This window comes from Oncorhynchus masou, chromosome 19, assembly GCF_036934945.1.
Source record: "Oncorhynchus masou masou isolate Uvic2021 chromosome 19, UVic_Omas_1.1, whole genome shotgun sequence".
Lineage (NCBI taxonomy): Eukaryota > Metazoa > Chordata > Actinopteri > Salmoniformes > Salmonidae > Oncorhynchus > Oncorhynchus masou.
In genome coordinates this window covers 8,830,272-8,847,908 of record NC_088230.1, presented here as the reverse complement: position 1 = coordinate 8,847,908, position 17,637 = coordinate 8,830,272, and positions in this window count along the sequence as shown.

Here is a 17,637-nt window from a genome sequence, read left to right as displayed (position 1 = left end):
GGAAAATAACCTCACGCTCAATGTCAACAAAACAAAGGAGATGATTGTGGACTTCAGGAAGCAGCAAAGGAAGCAGCCCCCTATCCACATCAACAGGACAGTAGTGGAGAGGGTGGAAAGTTCAAGTTCCTCGGCGTACACATCACGGACAAACTGAAATGGTCCACCCACACAGACAGTGTGGTGAAGAAGGCGCAGCAGCGCCTCTTCAACCTCAGGAAGCTGAAGAAATTTGGCTTGTCACCAAAAACACTCACAAACTTTTACAGATGCACGATCAAGAGCATCCTGTCGGGCTGTATCACCGCTTGATACAGCACCTGCTACGCCCATAACCGCAAGGCTCTCCAGAGTGTAGTGAGGTCTGGACAACACATCGCATGGGGGCAAACAACCTGCCCTCCAGGAAACCTACACCACCCGATGTCACAGGAAGGCCATAAAGATCATCAAGGACAACACCCACCCGAGCCACTGCCTGTTCACCCCGCTATCATCCAGAAGGCGAGGTCAGTACAGGTGCATCAAAGCAGGGACCGAGAGACTGAAAAACAGCTTCTATCTCAAGGCCATCAGACTTTTAAACAGCTACCACTAACATTGAGTGGCTGCTGCCAACATACTTACTCAACTCTAGCCACCTTAATAATTGAAAAAATGTATGTAATAAATGTATCACTAGCCACTTTAAACAATGCCACTTTATATAATGTTTACATACCCTACATCACTCATCTCATATGTATATACTGTACTCTATACCATCTACTGCATCTTGCCAATGCCGTTCGGCCATCACTCATTCATACAGTATATTCCTATGTACATATTCTTATTCATTCCTTTACACTTGTGTGTATAAGGTAGTTGTTATGTAATTGTTAGGTTAGATTACTTGTTAGATATTACTGCATGGTCGGAACTAAAAGCACAAACATTTCACTACACTCGCATTAACATCTGCTAACCCTGTGTATGTGACAAATAAAATGTGATTTGATTTGATAACTCTGATTCCGATGACCATCCTACCCATGCTAGATTTTTTTTTTCACGTTTATTTAACCAGGTAGGCAAGTTGGGAACAAGTTCTCATTTACAATTGCGACCTGGCCAAGATAAAGCAAAGCAGTTTGACACATACAATGACACAGAGTTACACATGGAGTAAAACAAACATACAGTCAATAATACAGTATAAACAAGTCTATATACGATGTGAGCAAATGAGGTGAGATAATGGAGGAAAAGGCAAAAAAGGCCATGGTGGCAAAGTAAATACAATATAGCAAGTAAAACACTGGAATGATAGATTTGCAATGGAAGAATGTGCAAAGTAGAAATAAAAATAATGGGGTGCAAAGGAGCAAAATAAATAAATACATTAAATACAGTAAGGAAAGAGGTAGTTGTTTGGGCTAAATTATAGGTGGGCTATGTACAGGTGCAGTAATCTGTGAGCTGCTCTGACAGTTGGTGCTTAAAGCTAGTGAGGGAGATAAGTGTTTCCAGTTTCAGAGATTTTTGTCGTTCGTTCCAGTCATTGGCAGCAGAGAACTGGAAGGAGAGGCGACCAAAGAAAGAATTGGTTTTGGGGGTGACTAGAGAGATATACCTGCTGGAGCGTGTGCTTCAGGTGGGAGATGCTATGGTGACCAGCGAGCTGAGATAAGGGGGGACTTTACCTAACAGTGTCTTGTAGATGACATGGAGCCAGTGGGTTTGGCGACGAGTATGAAGCAAGGTCCAGCCAACGAGAGCGTACAGGTCGCAATGGTAGGTAGTATATGGGGCTTTGGTGACAAAACTTATTGCACTGTGATAGACTGCATCCAATTTGTTGAGTAGGGTAGTGGAGGCTATTTTGTAAATGACATCGCCAAAGTTGAGGATTGGTAGGATGGTCAGTTTTACAAGGGTATGTTTGGCAGCATGAGTGAAGGATGCTTTGTTGCAAAATAGGTGTCACGCCCTGGTCGAAGTATTTTGTGTTTGTCTTCATTTATTTGGTCAGGCCAGGGTGTGGCATGGGTTTTTGTATGTGGTATGTTTTGTATTGGCATTGTAGCTTAGTGGGGTGTTCTAGATGAGTCTATGGCTGTCTGAAGTGGTTCTCAATCAGAGGCAGGTGTTTATTGTTGTCTCTGATTGAGAACCATATTTAGGCAGCCATATTCTTTGAGTGTTTCGTGGGTGATTGTCCTTAGTGTCCTGATGTCCTTGTTCTGTGTTTATTTACACCAGTATAGGCTGTTTTCGGTTTTCGTTAAGTTTATTGTTTTTGGAGTGTATGTATTTAGATTCATGTTCACGTTTGTTTAATAAACATGGATCGTAATCTACACGCCGCATTTTGGTCCGACTCTCCTTCACACCTAGAAAGCCGTAAAAGAATCACCCACCACAACAGGACCAAGCGGCGTGTCAACAGGCAGCAGCAGCAGCAACAACAGGAGAGGCAGCAATGTCTGGACTATACTACTTGGGAGGAAATAGACAGGTGGGCGGTCGACCCAGGAGGAGTGCCGGAGCCCGCCTGGGATTCGCTGGAGCAGTGAGAAAAGGGGTATAGAAGAATGGAGTTGGAGAAGCAAGCACGGCGGCGTGGAAGGAAGCCCGAGAGTTGGCCCCAACAATTTATTGGGGGGGGCTCAGGGAGAGTGTGGCAGAGTCAGGAGTCAGACCTGAGCCAACTCCACCTGTTTATCGTGAGGAGCCAAGGAGGAGACCAGAACCAGAGCCGGTGTTGGAGGTGAGCGAAGCAGAGACTGTGAAGGAGTTAATGGGGAAATTGGAGGAGAGAGAAATGAGGGAGTTGCTGTGTTGGTGCTTTAAGCATGGAATTCACCCGATGGAGCGTGTCGGAGATTTAATGGCACCTGGGTCAGCGCTTCATACTCGTCCTGAGGTGTGTGTTAGTCGGCTGGTGAAGATTGTGCCAGCTTCACGCACCAGGCATCCTGTGCACCTCCCTAGCCTTGCATGTCCTGTGCCAGCCCTGCTCTCAAGATCTCCAGTACGCCTTCACGGTCTAGCCCATCCTGTGCCACCTCCACCCACCAGTCCTCCGGTGGCAGCTCCCCGCACCAGGCTTCCTGTGCGTGTCCTCGGCCCAGTACCACCAGTGCCAGCACCATGCATCAGGCCTACAGTGCGCATCGCCTCTCCAGCGCTGCCAGAGCCTTCCTCCTCTACAGCGCTGCCGGAGTCTCTCGCCTGTTCAGCGCTGCCAAAGCCTTCCGCCTCTACAGCGCTGCCGGAGTCTCCCGCCTGTTTAGCGCTGCCAGAGCCTTCCTCCTCTACAGCGCTGCTGGAGTCTCCTGCCTGTTCAGCGCAGCCAGAGCTGCCAGCCTGCATGGAGCAGCCAGAGCTGCCAGTCTGCATGGAGCAGCCAGAGCTGTCAGTCTGCATAGAGCAGCCAGAGCTGTCAGTCTGCATGGAGCTGCCGGTCTGCATGGAGCAGCTAGAGCTGCCAGTATGCATGGAGCAGCTAGAGCTGCCAGTCTGCAAGGAGCTGCCAGTCTGCTAGGAGATGCCAGTCTGCAAGGAGCTGACAGTCTGCAAGGAGCTGACAGTCTGCAAGGAGCTGCCAGAGCTGCCAGTCTGCATGGAGCTGCCAGAGCTGCCAGAGCTGCCAGTCTGCAAGAAGCCGCCAGAGCTGCCAGTCTGCATGGAGCAGCCAGAGCCGTCAGTCAGCATGGAGCAGCCAGAGCCGCCAGTCAGCATGGAGCAGCCAGAGCCGCCAGTCAGCATGGAGCAGTCAGAGCTGCCAGTCAGCATGGAGCAGCCAGATCCGTCAGTCTGCCAGGATCCGCCAGTCAGCCAGACTCTTCCAGATCCGCCAGTCTGCCAGGATCCGCCAGTCAGCCAGACTCTTCCAGAACCGCCAGTCAGCCAGAATCTTCCAGATCCCCAGTCAGCCAGGATCCGCCAGTCAGCCAGACTCTTCCAGATCCGCCAGTCAGCCAGACTCTTCCAGATCTGCCAGTCAGCCAGACTCTTCCAGATCTGCCAGTCAGCCAGACTCTTCCAGATCGGCCAGTAAGCAAGACTCTTCCAGATCTGCCAGTCAGCCAGGCTCTTCCAGATCCGCCAGTCAGCCAGACACTTCCAGATCCGCCAGTCAGCCAGGATCTGCCAGATCCAACTACCTGCCTGAGCTTCCTCTCAGTGCTGAGCTTCCACTCAGTGCTGAGCTTCCCCTCAGTGCTGAGCTTCCCTTCAGTGCTGAGCTGCCAGTCTGCTAGGAGCTGCCAGTCTGCAAGGAGCTGGAGTCTCCTGCCTGTTCAGCGCAGCCAGAGCTGCCAGCCTGCATGGAGTAGCCAGAGCTGCCAGTCTGCATGGAGCAGCCAGAGCTGTCAGTCTGCATAGAGCAGCCAGAGCTGTCAGTCTGCATGGAGATGCCAGTCTGCATGGAGCAGCTAGAGCTGCCAGTATGCATGGAGCAGCTAGAGCTGCCAGTCTGCAAGGAGCTGCCAGTCTGCTAGGAGCTGCCAGTCTGCAAGGAGCTGACAGTCTGCAAGGAGCTGACAGTCTGCAAGGAGCTGCCAGAGCTGCCAGTCTGCATGGAGCTGCCAGAGCTGCCAGTCTGCAAGAAGCCGCCAGAGCTGCCAGTCTGCAAGAAGCCGCCAGAGCTGCCAGTCTGAATGGAGCAGCCAGAGCCGTCAGTCAGCATGGAGCAGCCAGAGCCGTCAGTCAGCATGGAGCAGCCAGAGCCGCTAGTCAGCATGGAGCAGCCAGAGCCGCCAGTCAGCATGGAGCAGCCAGAGCTGCCAGTCAGCATGGAGCAGCCAGATCTGTCAGTCTGCCAGGATCCGCCAGTCAGCCAGACTCTTCCAGATCCGCCAGTCTGCCAGGATCCCCCAGTCAGCCAGACTCTTCCAGACCCGCCAGTCAGCCAGACTCTTCCAGATCCGCCAGTCAGCCAGGATCCGCCAGTCAGCCAGACTCTTCCAGATCTGCCAGTCAGCCAGACTCTTCCAGATCTGCCAGTCAGCCAGACTCTTCCAGATCCGCCAGTCAGCCAGACACTTCCAGATCCGCCAGTCAGCCAGGATCTGCCAGAACCGCCAGCCAGCCAGGATCTGCCAGATCCAACTACCTGCCTGAGCTTCCTCTCAATGCTGAGCTTCCTCTCAGTGCTGAGCTTCCTCTCAGTGCTGAGCTTCCCCTCAGTGCTGAGCTTCCCCTCAGTCCCGAGCTAACTCTCAGTCCCGAGCTGCCCCTCAGTCCCGAGCTGCCTCTGTCCCGAGCTACCCCTCAGTCCCGAGCTGCCCCTCAGTCCAGTGGGGTTCTGGGTGAGGACTACTAGGCCATGGTCGGCGGCGAGGGTGGACTATCCAAGGACGCGAGGAGGAGGGACTAAGACTTTGATAGAGTGGGGTCCACGTCCCGCGCCGGAGCCGCCACCTTGGACAGACGCCCACCCGGACCCTCCCCTATGGTTTTTGGTGTGCGTCCAGGAGTCCGCACCTTGGGGGGGGGGGGGGGTTCTGTCACGCCCTGGTCGAAGTATTTTGTGTTTGTCTTCATTTATTTGGTCAGGCCAGGGTGTGGCATGGGTTTTTGTATGTGGTATGTTTTGTATTGGGATTGTAGCTTAGCGGGGTGTTCTAGATGAGTCTATGGCTGTCTGAAGTGGTTCTCAATCAGAGGCAGGTGTTTATTGTTGTCTCTGATTGGGAACCATATTTAGGCAGCCATATTCTTTGAGTGTTTCGTGGGTGATTGTCCTTAGTGTCCTGATGTCCTTGTTCTGTGTTTATTTACACCAGTATAGGCTGTTTTCGGTTTTCGTTAAGTTTATTGTTTTGTAGTGTTTGTATTTAGATTCGTGTTGCTTCAGTTTAATAAACATGGATCGTAATCTACACGCCGCATTTTGGTCCAACTCCTTCACACCTAGAAAGCCGTAACAATAGGAAGCCAATTCTAGATTTAACTTTGGATTGGAGATGTTTGATATGGGCCTGGAAGGAGAGTTTAAAGTCTAACCAGACACCTAAGTATTTGTAGTTGTCCACGTATTCTTAGTCAGAGCCGTCCAGAGTAGTGATGTGGGCCAGGCGGGCAGGTGCAGGTAGCGATCGGTTGAAGAACATGCAATTAGTTTTACTTGTATTTAAGAGCAATTGGAGGCCACGGAAGGGGAGGTGTATGGCATTGAAGCTTGCCTGGAGGGTTGTTAACACAGTGTCCAAAAAAGGGCCAGAATTATACAGAATGGTGTCGTCTGCGTAGAGGTGGATCAGAGACTCACCAGCAGCAAGAGCGACCTCATTGATGTATACAGAGAAGAGAGTCCGTCCAAGAATTGAACCCTGTGGCACCCCCATAGAGAATGCCAGAGGTCCGGACAGCAGACCCTCCGATTTGACACACTGAACTCTATCAGTGAGGATGTGGTGATTGACAGAGTCGAAAGCCTTGGCCAGATCAATGAATACGGCTGCACAGTAATGTTTCTTATCGATGGCGGTTAAGATATCGTTTAGGACCTTGAGCGTGGCTGAGGTGCACCCATGACCAGCTCTGAAACCAGATTGCATAGCAGAGAAGGTATGGTGAGATTCGAAATGGTCAGTAATCTGTTTGTTGACTTGGCTTTCGAAGACCTTAGAAAGGCATGGTAGGATAGATATAGGTCTGTAGCAGTTTGGGTCAAGAGTGGCCCCCCCTTTGAAGAGGGAGATGACCGCAGCTGCTTTCCAATCTTTGGGAATCTCAGACAACACGAAAGAGAGGTTGAACAGGCTAGTAATAGGGGTGGCAACAATTTTGGCAGATAATTTTAGAAAGAAAGGGTCCAGATTGTCTAGCCCGGCTGATTTGTAGGGGTCCAGATTTTGCATCTCTTTCAGAACATCAGCTGAACGGATTTGGGAGAAGGAGAAATGGGGAAGGCTTGGGCGAGTTGCTGTGGGGGGTACAGTGCTGTTGACCGGGGTAGGATTAGCCAGGTGGAAAGCATGGCCAGCCGTAGAAAAATGCTTATTGAAATTCTCAATTATGGTGGATTTATCAGTGGTGACAGTGTTTCCTATCTTCAGTGCAGTGGGCAGCTGGGAGGAGGTGTTCTTATTCTCTATGGACTTTACAGTGTCCCAGAACTTTTTTGAGTTAGTGTTGCAGGAAGCAAATTTCTGCTTGAAAAAGCTAGCCTTGGCTTTTCTAACTGCCTGTGTATAATGGTTTCTAGCTTCCCTGAACAGCTGCATATCACGGGGGCTGTTTGATGCTAATGCAGAACGCCATAGAATGTTTTTGTGTTGGTTAAGGGCAGTCAGGTCTGGGGAGAACCAAGGGCTATATCTGTTCCTGGTTCTAAATTTCTTGAATGGGGCATGTTTATTTAAGATGGTTAGGAAGGCATTTTAAAAAAATATCCAGGCATCCTCTACTGACGGGATGAGATCAATATCCTTCCAGGATACCCCGGCCAGGTTGATTAGAAAGGCCTGCTTGCTGAAGTGTTTCAGGGAGCGTTTGACAGTGATGAGTGGAGGTCATTTGACTGCTGACCCATTACGGATGCAGGCAATGAGGCAGTGATCGCTGAGATCTTGGTTGAAGACAGCAGAGGTGTATTTAGAGGGCAAGTTGGTTAGGATGATATCTAGGAGGGTGCCCGTGTTTAAGGCTTTGGGGAGGTACCTGGTAGGTTCATTGATAATTTGTGTGAGATTGAGGGCATCAAGTTTAGATTGTAGGATGGCTGGGGTGTTAAGCATGTTTGTCAGGACCCGGTTACGAACCTGGGTCTCCGGAGTGAGAAACAGTCACTTAACCAACTGAGCCACGAATAGTCAGCAGAACCCAGAAGATGAGGCAGACACAACAGTACTTAAGACGGTGTATTTAATAAAGTAAAAAGGAGAAGTCCTTCAATACAAAAAATGGCAAATCCAAAAGGTGGTAGGAATAGCACAAAAAAGCCTCAAGAGATACTCAAAAACAAAAACAGAATTCCACAAGAGCATCCACCGGAATCGACAAGAATACACAGAACACTAGGGCTGGGTGCTAACATACAAACACAGAGCACAGAACTGAGGGAAACTAAGGGTTTAAATACAATCAGGGAAAACAAGGCACAGGTGCAAATAATAATGGGGAACAAGGGAAAAAACATGAGGTCAAAAAGCACAATGGGGGCATCTAGTGACCAAAACCCGGAACAACCCTGGCCAAATCCTGACAATGTTCCAGTTTAGGTCGCCTAGCAGCACAAACTCTGAAGATAGATGGGGGGCAATCAGTTCACATATGGTGTCCAGAGCACAGCTGGGGACAGAAGGTGGTCTATAGCAGGCGGCAACGGTGATAGACTTGTTTTTAGAGAGGTGGATTTTTAAAAGTAGAAGTTCAAATTGTTTGGGTACAGACCTGGATAGTAGGACAGAACTCTCACTGCAAGCTATCTTTGCAGTAGATTGCAACACCGCCCCCTTTGGCAGTTCTATCTTGTCTGAAAATGTTGTAGTTTGGGATTAAAATTTCAGAATTTTTGGTGGTCTTCCTAAGCCAGGATTCAGACACAGCTAGAACATCCGGGTTGGCAGAGTGTGCTAAAGCAGTGAATAGAACAAACTTAGAGAGGAGGCTTCTAATGTTAACATGCATGAAACCAAGGCTATTACGGTTACAGAAGTCGTCAAAAGAGAGCGCCTGGGGAATAGGAGTGGAGCTAGGCACTGCAGGGCCTGGATCCACCTCTACATCGCCAGAGGAACAGAGGAGGAGTAGAATAAGGGTACGGCTAAAAGCAATAAGAATTGGTCGTCTAGAACGTCTGGAACAGAGAGTAAAAGGAGGCTTCTGGGGGCGATAAAATAGCATCAAGGTATAATGTACAGACAAAGGTATGGTAGGATGTGAATACAGTGCAGGTAAATCTAGGTTAGGACCTAGATTACGGAGACATAGTTTATAGATCGGCAGGTAAGGGTGCTCTCGAGCGGCTGCATGTTCTTTACCATTCCTCCATCCGATTTGCCACCAATGCTCATTATAGGACATATCACTGCACTCTATACTCCTCTGTAAACTGGTCATCTCTGTATACCCGTCGCAAGACACACTGGTTGATGATTATATATACAACCCTCTTATGCCTCACTCCTCCCTGAGCTATCTACTGCAGCCCTCATCGTCCAGATACAACACCCATTCTGCCAGTCACATTCTGTTTAAGGTCCCCAAAGCACACACATCACTGGGTTGCGCATCTTTTCAGTTCGCAGCAGCTAACAACTGGAGCGAGCTGCAACAAACACTCAAAAGGGACGGTTTTATCTTAATCTCTTCATTCAAAGACTCAATCATGGACACTCTTACTGACAGTTGTAGCTGCTTTGCTTGATGTATTGTTGTTTCTACCTTCTTTCCCTTTCTGCTGTTGTCTGTGCCCAATAATGTTTGTACATTGTTTTATGATACTACCGTGTTGTGTTGCTACCATGCTGTGGCGTCATGTGTTGCTGCCTTGCTATGTTGTTGTCTTAGGTATCTCTTTATGTAGTGTTGTGTTGTCTCTTTTGCCATGATGTGTGTTTTGTCCTGTATTTATATAGATTTTTGTTTTTTATCTCACCCCCGTCCCCACAGGAGGCCTTTTGGTAGGTCATCATTATAAATAAGAATGTGTTCTTAACTGACTTGCCTGGTTAAATAAAGGTTAAATAAAAATAGAAATAAAATATACCACGGCTAAGGGCTGTATCCAGGCGCTCCGTGTTGCGTTGTGCATAAGAACAGCCCTTAGCCATGGTATATTGGCCATATACCACACCCCCTCGTGCCTTATTGTTTAAATATACACCTAGTGTACACAAAATTAAGAATACCTTCCTAAAATTGAGTTGCTGCCCCCCCTCAGACCAGCCTCAATTAATCGGGGCATGGACTTTAAAAGGTGTCAAAAGTGTTCCAACATGGACCAGCATTTCAGGGATGCTGGTCCATGTTGACTCCAATGCTTCCCACAGTTGTGTCAAGTTGACTGGATGTCCTTTGGGTGGTGGACCATTGATACACACAGGAAACTATTTAGCATGAAAAACCCAGCAGCATTGCATTTTTGACACAAACCGATGTGCCTGGCAGCTACTACCATACCCCGTTCAAAGGCACTTAAATCTTCTGTCTTGCCCATTCACCTTTTGAATGGCACATAAACACAATCCATGTCTTAATTGTCTCAAGGCTTAAAAATCATTCTTTAACCTGTCTAATCCCCTTCATCTACCTGGATTGAAGTGGATTTAACAAGTGACATCAATAAGGGATCATAGCTTTCACCTGGATTTACCTGGTCAGTCTATGTCAAGGTAAGAGCAGGTGTTCTTAATGTTTTGTATCTCAGTGTATAGCCATCAGAAATAATATTTTTATAGGGATTAATTTCCAACATAAGATTGAAAAGCTTCACCATATTAAACAAATATACCAAGCCTATCTACATCTTATTAAAGTCAATGGTGTTTTCTGTAATGTTTGACACCAATCTGATTAGAGATGACCAGAGGATTAAGGGTGCAGTCAGATTATATTCAGGGAGGTGAAAATGAGCCATTTCAACCTCCATCCCTACACTATGTCTCTCTCTCCTCTCTTTCTCTCTCCCCCTCTATCTCCTTACACTATTCCTTCACCACAGATATGTCAGACAGTCCCATGGCTGCAGCTATTCTCATCTCTAACAGAGCACCGTGCCAGTCTCTGACAGAGCACCATGCCAGTCTCTGACAGGGCACCATGCCAATAATTCCACTGTGTGCCCAGCCATTGATCGGAACACAAAAGGAGATTGTGTTGCCATCAATAACCGAGGAATCCTTTACAGCCACACACACGCATGCATACACACCTCTGGCTTCCCATTGCTACGTGTGAGGTGAGAGGAAGCATTAAGGGAACAAACAGCAAGTAGAATCCAGCAGCACTGCAGCCAATCTGAGCGTTGTTCTTTACCAGGAGAGTCTGGGTAATGAAGTAGCAGAGGATATGACAATGTTGGTGAGGTCAGATGCCCAGGAAGACCTAACGTACTTTCAAGTCTCAAATTCTTGGCAGATCTGAGCACCCCTGTTTTCTGTCAAGGAGAGCAGAGCATGGCTGCTTTTAGGGGAGCGTCCACAATGCAGAAACCGAGGCCAATTAGTTTGACAAGAGTGTGCCGTGTGTGTGTCTGTGCATGCGTGTGTGTGTGTGTGTGCGTGTGTATAAGACAAGCTACCCACTGGGCAAAATTGGTTCAGTCAACGTTGTTTCCACGTCATTTCAACAGACAAATTGCAATGTGATGATGTTGAACCACAATGGAAAACTAATTGGATTTGCAAAAAGTTATCAACGTAAAGGGAATTTTGTCCATTTTTCACCTAACTTTGAACCTAAAAATCCAATTACACGGTGAAATGTTTTGTTGATTTCACATTGAATTCACGTTAGTTGACAACTCAACCAAATGCAAATCAAAACGAGATGCCGAATTGACAGCTGTGCCCAGTGGGTAAAGCCTGGTGTTTCTGAGTGGATGGGTTCACACAATATTTCAGGAAATGCTATTTGCATAGAGCAGCAAACATATAGTAGGCCTATGCTGTTACATCATCCTACCCATCGGTGTGAGACTGTCTGCCTACTTGTCACTTTGGTTGAATTACAGCAGCGACTTACCCAAACGGATGACCCAGTAGATCCATCTGGGCCCAGTGAATAGGCTTTATTTTGGGACTCTTTCCCTCATTTCTCAATGTGCCATGTGTCCTCCCTCTGAAGGCACCGTCGTCTGCCAAGATGCTGAGAGGCGAGACACCTGGGCTGTGAATTCAGCTTTCAACACAAGTTTTTTTCATCTAATGCCGCAGTTGACATTTAGATCATTGCATACATTTATATTACTCAGTTCAATCCAGGGATGTATATTCTGACCCACGAATGGAAATGTCAACATTGTTTAACATTTCTTCAGTACAGCATGAAACTATGATGAAAGGGATAGGGGGAAAAATGCTCCCATGTTCAAAGTGAAAAACATTGGACCATTTGAATGACTGTTCTGTTCTGCAAGGTTTTCCAGGACACCTGGCTCCACTTCCTAAGAGTCCAAAACATCTAAACTTCAATTTATGATAAGGTCTGCTGCTTTGAGACTTTCTTGATGCACTGTTGTTGAAGCCCTCAATGATGTGTTATGATATTGTGCTAACTGCTAAGCACCCCAGAGGAAGCACCCCATGTGGCTTCCACTTGAAATGGAAAAGTAGATTTGAACTTCCTCATAACGTGTGGTTATTATCATGAAACATTGGACAACAAATTCCAAATGATTATTGACATAATCAAAGTAGATGATGGTAAGTATACTATGATACTGTAAGTATACTGATGATTATGGATAACATGAGTATAGACAGAGTATGCTGTGCCTCGTAGTAACCTCCCTGGGGTCAGTATGTAGTGAATGACTGCCCTCTGGTGGAATTTCTCTCCAACTGGCCAATGTCTGATCCACTGTGGGTGCATAATCCACAGTCACCACAAGGTGTCACTTGTAATACACTTGCAGTCATACACAGAGTGAACAAAGGTTTGTTTAACGAGACCAAGATAGACCAGAGCCTGTCTTTTAAAACGGGAACAAATTTGTCATAGTGGGAAGAACAAGCAAGGAGGTGGGCTGAGCCAAGCACAAGCTAGCGAGATCCTATTGGCGCATTTTAGCATATATTTGCATATTTCCGTGAGGGAACACCTACTCCGTGAAGAGTGCATGTGCAATAACTCTGTTCAAATTTAGAAAAGGGTCAAATCTAGAAAACTTAGACAACTGTTTATAGTAAAAAGGAACAGAAAAATGTATTGAGATCAAAGGCTTCATCAATGAGAAAATTAGCAGAATGTCGGCCAAAATCCATCTCGTTCCATCTTCTCCCACTGCCGGCAACTGGGCTTCCTCTCCGTATTTGGTAGTGAGTGGAAACGCCAAGAGGATGCTACACATTTATACATCCGGTGAAATACCTGTCTCACTGCTCTATCTGTGGTGTGAGTATGCAGCTATGCACAGGTGACACGAGATGTGCCAGGGATGGCAAGACAAATAGCAGAGTACAGGGGCACAACTTTGGTTTTAGAAGCAGGGGTAACTTTATTTTTATCAAGTCGGAAAACACTACAAACAGCATACCCAACCGCTCGCAGGCGTCCGCATGGTCCTAAAGCACACCATTGCCTCGTTTTGTATCACATTCCAATGATAAAACTAGCTGGGCCAAAAATGCAATTTCAGAATGTCCCCCCCCCGTCACCAGTGAAAGTTGCACCCCTGGCAGAGTATGATAGGAGATCTAGCCTTTTGGGGGCCCTAGGCAAGATTTGGTTGCCCTCTCACACTCTACCGCCTGGGCAAAACAGTTTAGTAGCCTAGCCGCCCTCTTGACGGCAGAGAAACATTTTCGTTTTCAAGTACATTTCTTGTAATTCTACACATTTTCTCATGGGGCAGAGAGAAAATGCTGCAGTTTTAAAGCAAGTTTTCTGCAGTTCTACACATTTAGCCATGGGGCAGAGAGAAAATGTTGATTTACTTTTTTTTACAAATTTCATGCAATTCTACTCTTTTTGCCATTTGGCAGAGAGAGAAGAAATGTGCAGTTTTAAAGCTAATTTCCTGCAATTGTAACTATTTTGGCATGTGGTGGAAAGGAATTGTTTCCGTTTTAAAGCAAATTTCCTGCAATTCTACACATTTTGCCATGACTTATGCCATGTTAATGATATTTGAGTGAGAGTGACTAACAAAATCAATCAAATAAAATTGTATTGGTCACATTCACATGGTTAGCAATGTTAATGCGAGTGTAGCGAAATGTTTGTGCTTCTAGTTCCGACAGTGCAGTAATATCTAACAAGTAATCTAACAATTCCTCAACAAGTACCCAATGCACACAAATCTAAAGGGGTGAATGAGAATATATACATAAGTATATGGATGAGCGACGGCCCAGTGGCATAGGCAAGGTGCAGTAGATAGTATAAAATACAGTATATACATGTGATATGAGTAATTTAAGATATGTAAACAATATTAAAGTGCCATTATTTAAAGTGGCTTTGTTTAAAGTGACTAGTGATCCATTTTTTTAAAGTGTCCAGTGTTTGGGTCTCAATGTAGGCAGCATAGAAGCTGTTTTTCAATCTCTCGGTCCCAGCTTTGATGCACCCTGGAGGTCAGTGCCCACATATTCGGCCGTGATTACTTAAGAAAGCTGGCGAGACTAACTTACCAATCTAAAGATTGTTAGCTGACATGGCTAATTGAGTGACTGTCATTGACTTTCATAACAAGACACATTTTTTTCTCTTGTTATGTCAGTCAACGAATCTAACAATTTTTTGATTGGTAAATTAGTCTAGCCAGCTATATAACCAACAAAACTTCAACTTGCACCTTGTCTATTCTACCATTCTAACTCAGAAAAGTAAGTTGAGACCCTGACTGAGTTCCAAAAAAGAAATCATATAAAAAAAGTTCCTGCAATTCTACAGTTTGCCATGGCCTCTCTTGAGGCGTATTTTGAAACAGCATAAGTGGAAGAATACCTTACAATATATATATATATATATATATATATATATATATATATATATATATATATATCCCTGAACCAGCCCTGTCTCCCCATCCCCATCCCCCTGAACCTGCCCTGTCTCCCCATCCCCATCTCCCTGAACCTGCCCTGTCTCCCCATCCCCATCCCACTGAACCAGCCCTGTCTCCCCATCCCCATCCCCCTGTACCGGCCCTGTCTCCCCATCCCCATCCCCATACCCCTGAACCAGACCTGTCTCCCCATCCCCATCCCCATACCCCTGAACCAGCCCTGTCTACCCATCCCCATCCTCATCCCCCTTAACCAGCCCTGTCTCCCCATCCCCATCCCCCTGAACCAGCCCTGTCTCCCCATCCCCATCCCCCTGAACCAGCCCTGTCTCCCCATCCCCCTGAACCAGCCCTGTCTCCCCATCCCCATCCCCCTGAACCAGCCCTGTCTCCCCATCCCCATCCCCCTGAACCAGCCCTGTCTCCCCATCCCCCTGAACCAGCCCTGTCTCCCCATCCCCATACCCCTAAACCAGCCCTGTCTCCCCAACCCATACCCCTGAACCAGCCCTAGTTCCAATTGAAGAAGGAGGTGAGCAGCATTGTGTTGAATGACATCTCAGTTGGCATATTTTCAGGTACTGAAATGCATTGAGGACAGGAATGTGATTTTCCAGTCATGAAAAATCTCACTTGACACAGAGGCAGCCAATATCAGAGCCTTAAAAGAAGAGATGCAGGCTCTTACAGATGGATGGGAGTCTCTCCTGTCTGAGACAACACTGATTGCTTCTCAAGTGGATGTTGCATCTCAATTTAGCAAGGAACACAGCCGCCAGAGGAAAAGGAAGATATGCCATGGTGAGACCTCTCAAGAGGAGACAGCTTGTGACAGTGCAGCAACGGTGTTTCCGAACACAGTGTTTTTTTTATTGCTATGGACAACATCATAAGTGACTTGGACACCGGGTTTGACACCACTGCAGAAATTGTTGAAGAATTTTCTGCTGTTCTGAAAGTTGGGCAGATTAATGAGGATAAAGTCCCTTCTGTGTGCCTGGGTTTCAAAAGAAAGTGAGACACCTGAACACTGTATATGCTGCCACTGTCCCCTCTAACTTTCCTGAATGCAATTTGTAAGATGCAGCTGCAAAGCATTTTTTAAGAAGTTTACATTGCTTTATTTATATTTTGCACACTGTCTGTGACTGCTGCTGGTGGCAAGATAGCTTTCAGTAAGCTAAAACTGATTTAAAAACTATTTGATGTCCACTATGTCCCAGAACAGGCTTTGCAGTCTTGCCATGCTATCCACAGTTAGCTAGAAAGCTGGACTTGATCAGTGACTTTGCTAGCAAGAAGGCTCGGTGCTGGGCTTTTGGTGAGTAAGGCTGAGCAAGGGCCAGTGATAACTGTTCAATGGCTATGGATATAGGCTGAGAACAAGACTGAGAACAGACTGAGAAAAAGATATATCGCAAAGTAATGGCTGGATTGCCATACAACAATCAAGACCCTACGTGGAAGAAACCTAATGATTTGGTGACCACTTGACCTTTCCTCTAGCGCCACCATCAGGCCTTTTTATTTCCATTTTCCATTTTTACAGCTGCTAATTTTCTAGTTGGTATGTATACTTAGTTCAAAAATCTGCTGCTGATTTTTTATTTTGTTTGTTATATCATTCTATAGATGATAGTGTTAATATATTTTAATATAAGAGGTTTTAATGTATATTTAAGTTCTATTTATTTTAAGTTATTCATAAATGTTAAGAGAATTTTCCATTCAAGAATTGTACCATTAACATTACATTTAGACTGTAAAAGACGGCCTTTAGCACATTTCTTATAGAGGGTATCAGTCTTGCATCAAATAGTGAATTCCACTGTATGCAGAATGTTGCATGCATGTCTGCACAGTGTTATATTTTCACAGCTCACTGTCAGCAAATATCGTACAGTAAATATTGGACTACGTGCGTTGTGCAAGCCTTTAAAGGTAGAGTAATTGAAATTTTTTGAATGGATTAATTGGGTTCTGTTGTGTGTGTGTGTGGTTACAGCAATTGCGCAGGGTTGGTGTGGCCTGTGGTGGTGGGACCCAATGTGATATCCCCCCCACACACACACACAATTACCATTTGGAAACAGTCCCAGGTTAATAAACCAAATCAAATCAAATTGTATTTGTCACGCTGAATAAAAAAACAGGTGTATACCTAACCGTGAAATTATTACTTACGAGCCCCTGTGTGTGTGTGTGTGTGTGTGTGTGTGTGTGTGTGTGTGTGTGTGTGTGTGTGTGTGTGTGTGTGTGTGTGTGTGTGTGTGTGTGTGTGTGTGTGTGTGTGTGTGTGTGTGTGTGTGTGTCTGTGAGTTTTGTGTGTGTGTGTGTGTGTGTGTGTGTGTGTGTGTGTGTGTGTGTGTGTGTGTGTGTGTGTGTGTGTGTGTGTGTGTGTGTGTGTGTGTGTGTGTGTGTGTGTGTGTGTGTGTGTGTGTGTGTGTGTGTGTGTTGGAGTGTCAGTGTGGTATGTGTGAGTGTGTAGTGAGTATACATCGAGCCTGTGCAAGAGAGTCAATGAATAAAATTATAATAAAATAAGGGGGTCAATGTAAATAGTCCAGGTAGCCATTTGATTAACTGTTCAGCTGTCTTATGGCTTGAAGGTAGCAGTAAGCTAAAACTGTAAGCTAAAACTGTTAAGGAGCCTTGATTGCTGGCATACCATGTCCACAGTCTGCTTACAGGGTAAGGAAACCAATGTTGTAATTTGGGTGAACTATCCCTTTAATACTAAAGAAGTACGGTCTCTGGCACTGGGACACCTCAGGGTTGAATGTGGTACGAGTTAAACTAAGGACTGGCTAAATGATTGTTGGACAGAGAGAGAGAAAGAGAGTCAGAGGAGAGTCCAGGAGTAATATTTAACGTGCTGGTACTGAAGGTTTAGGGTTGATGTAACTGGTTCAAGGCTGGGCTCTAAAGGTGGCAAACATACCCACACGTGAATACTCTATCCATGAATA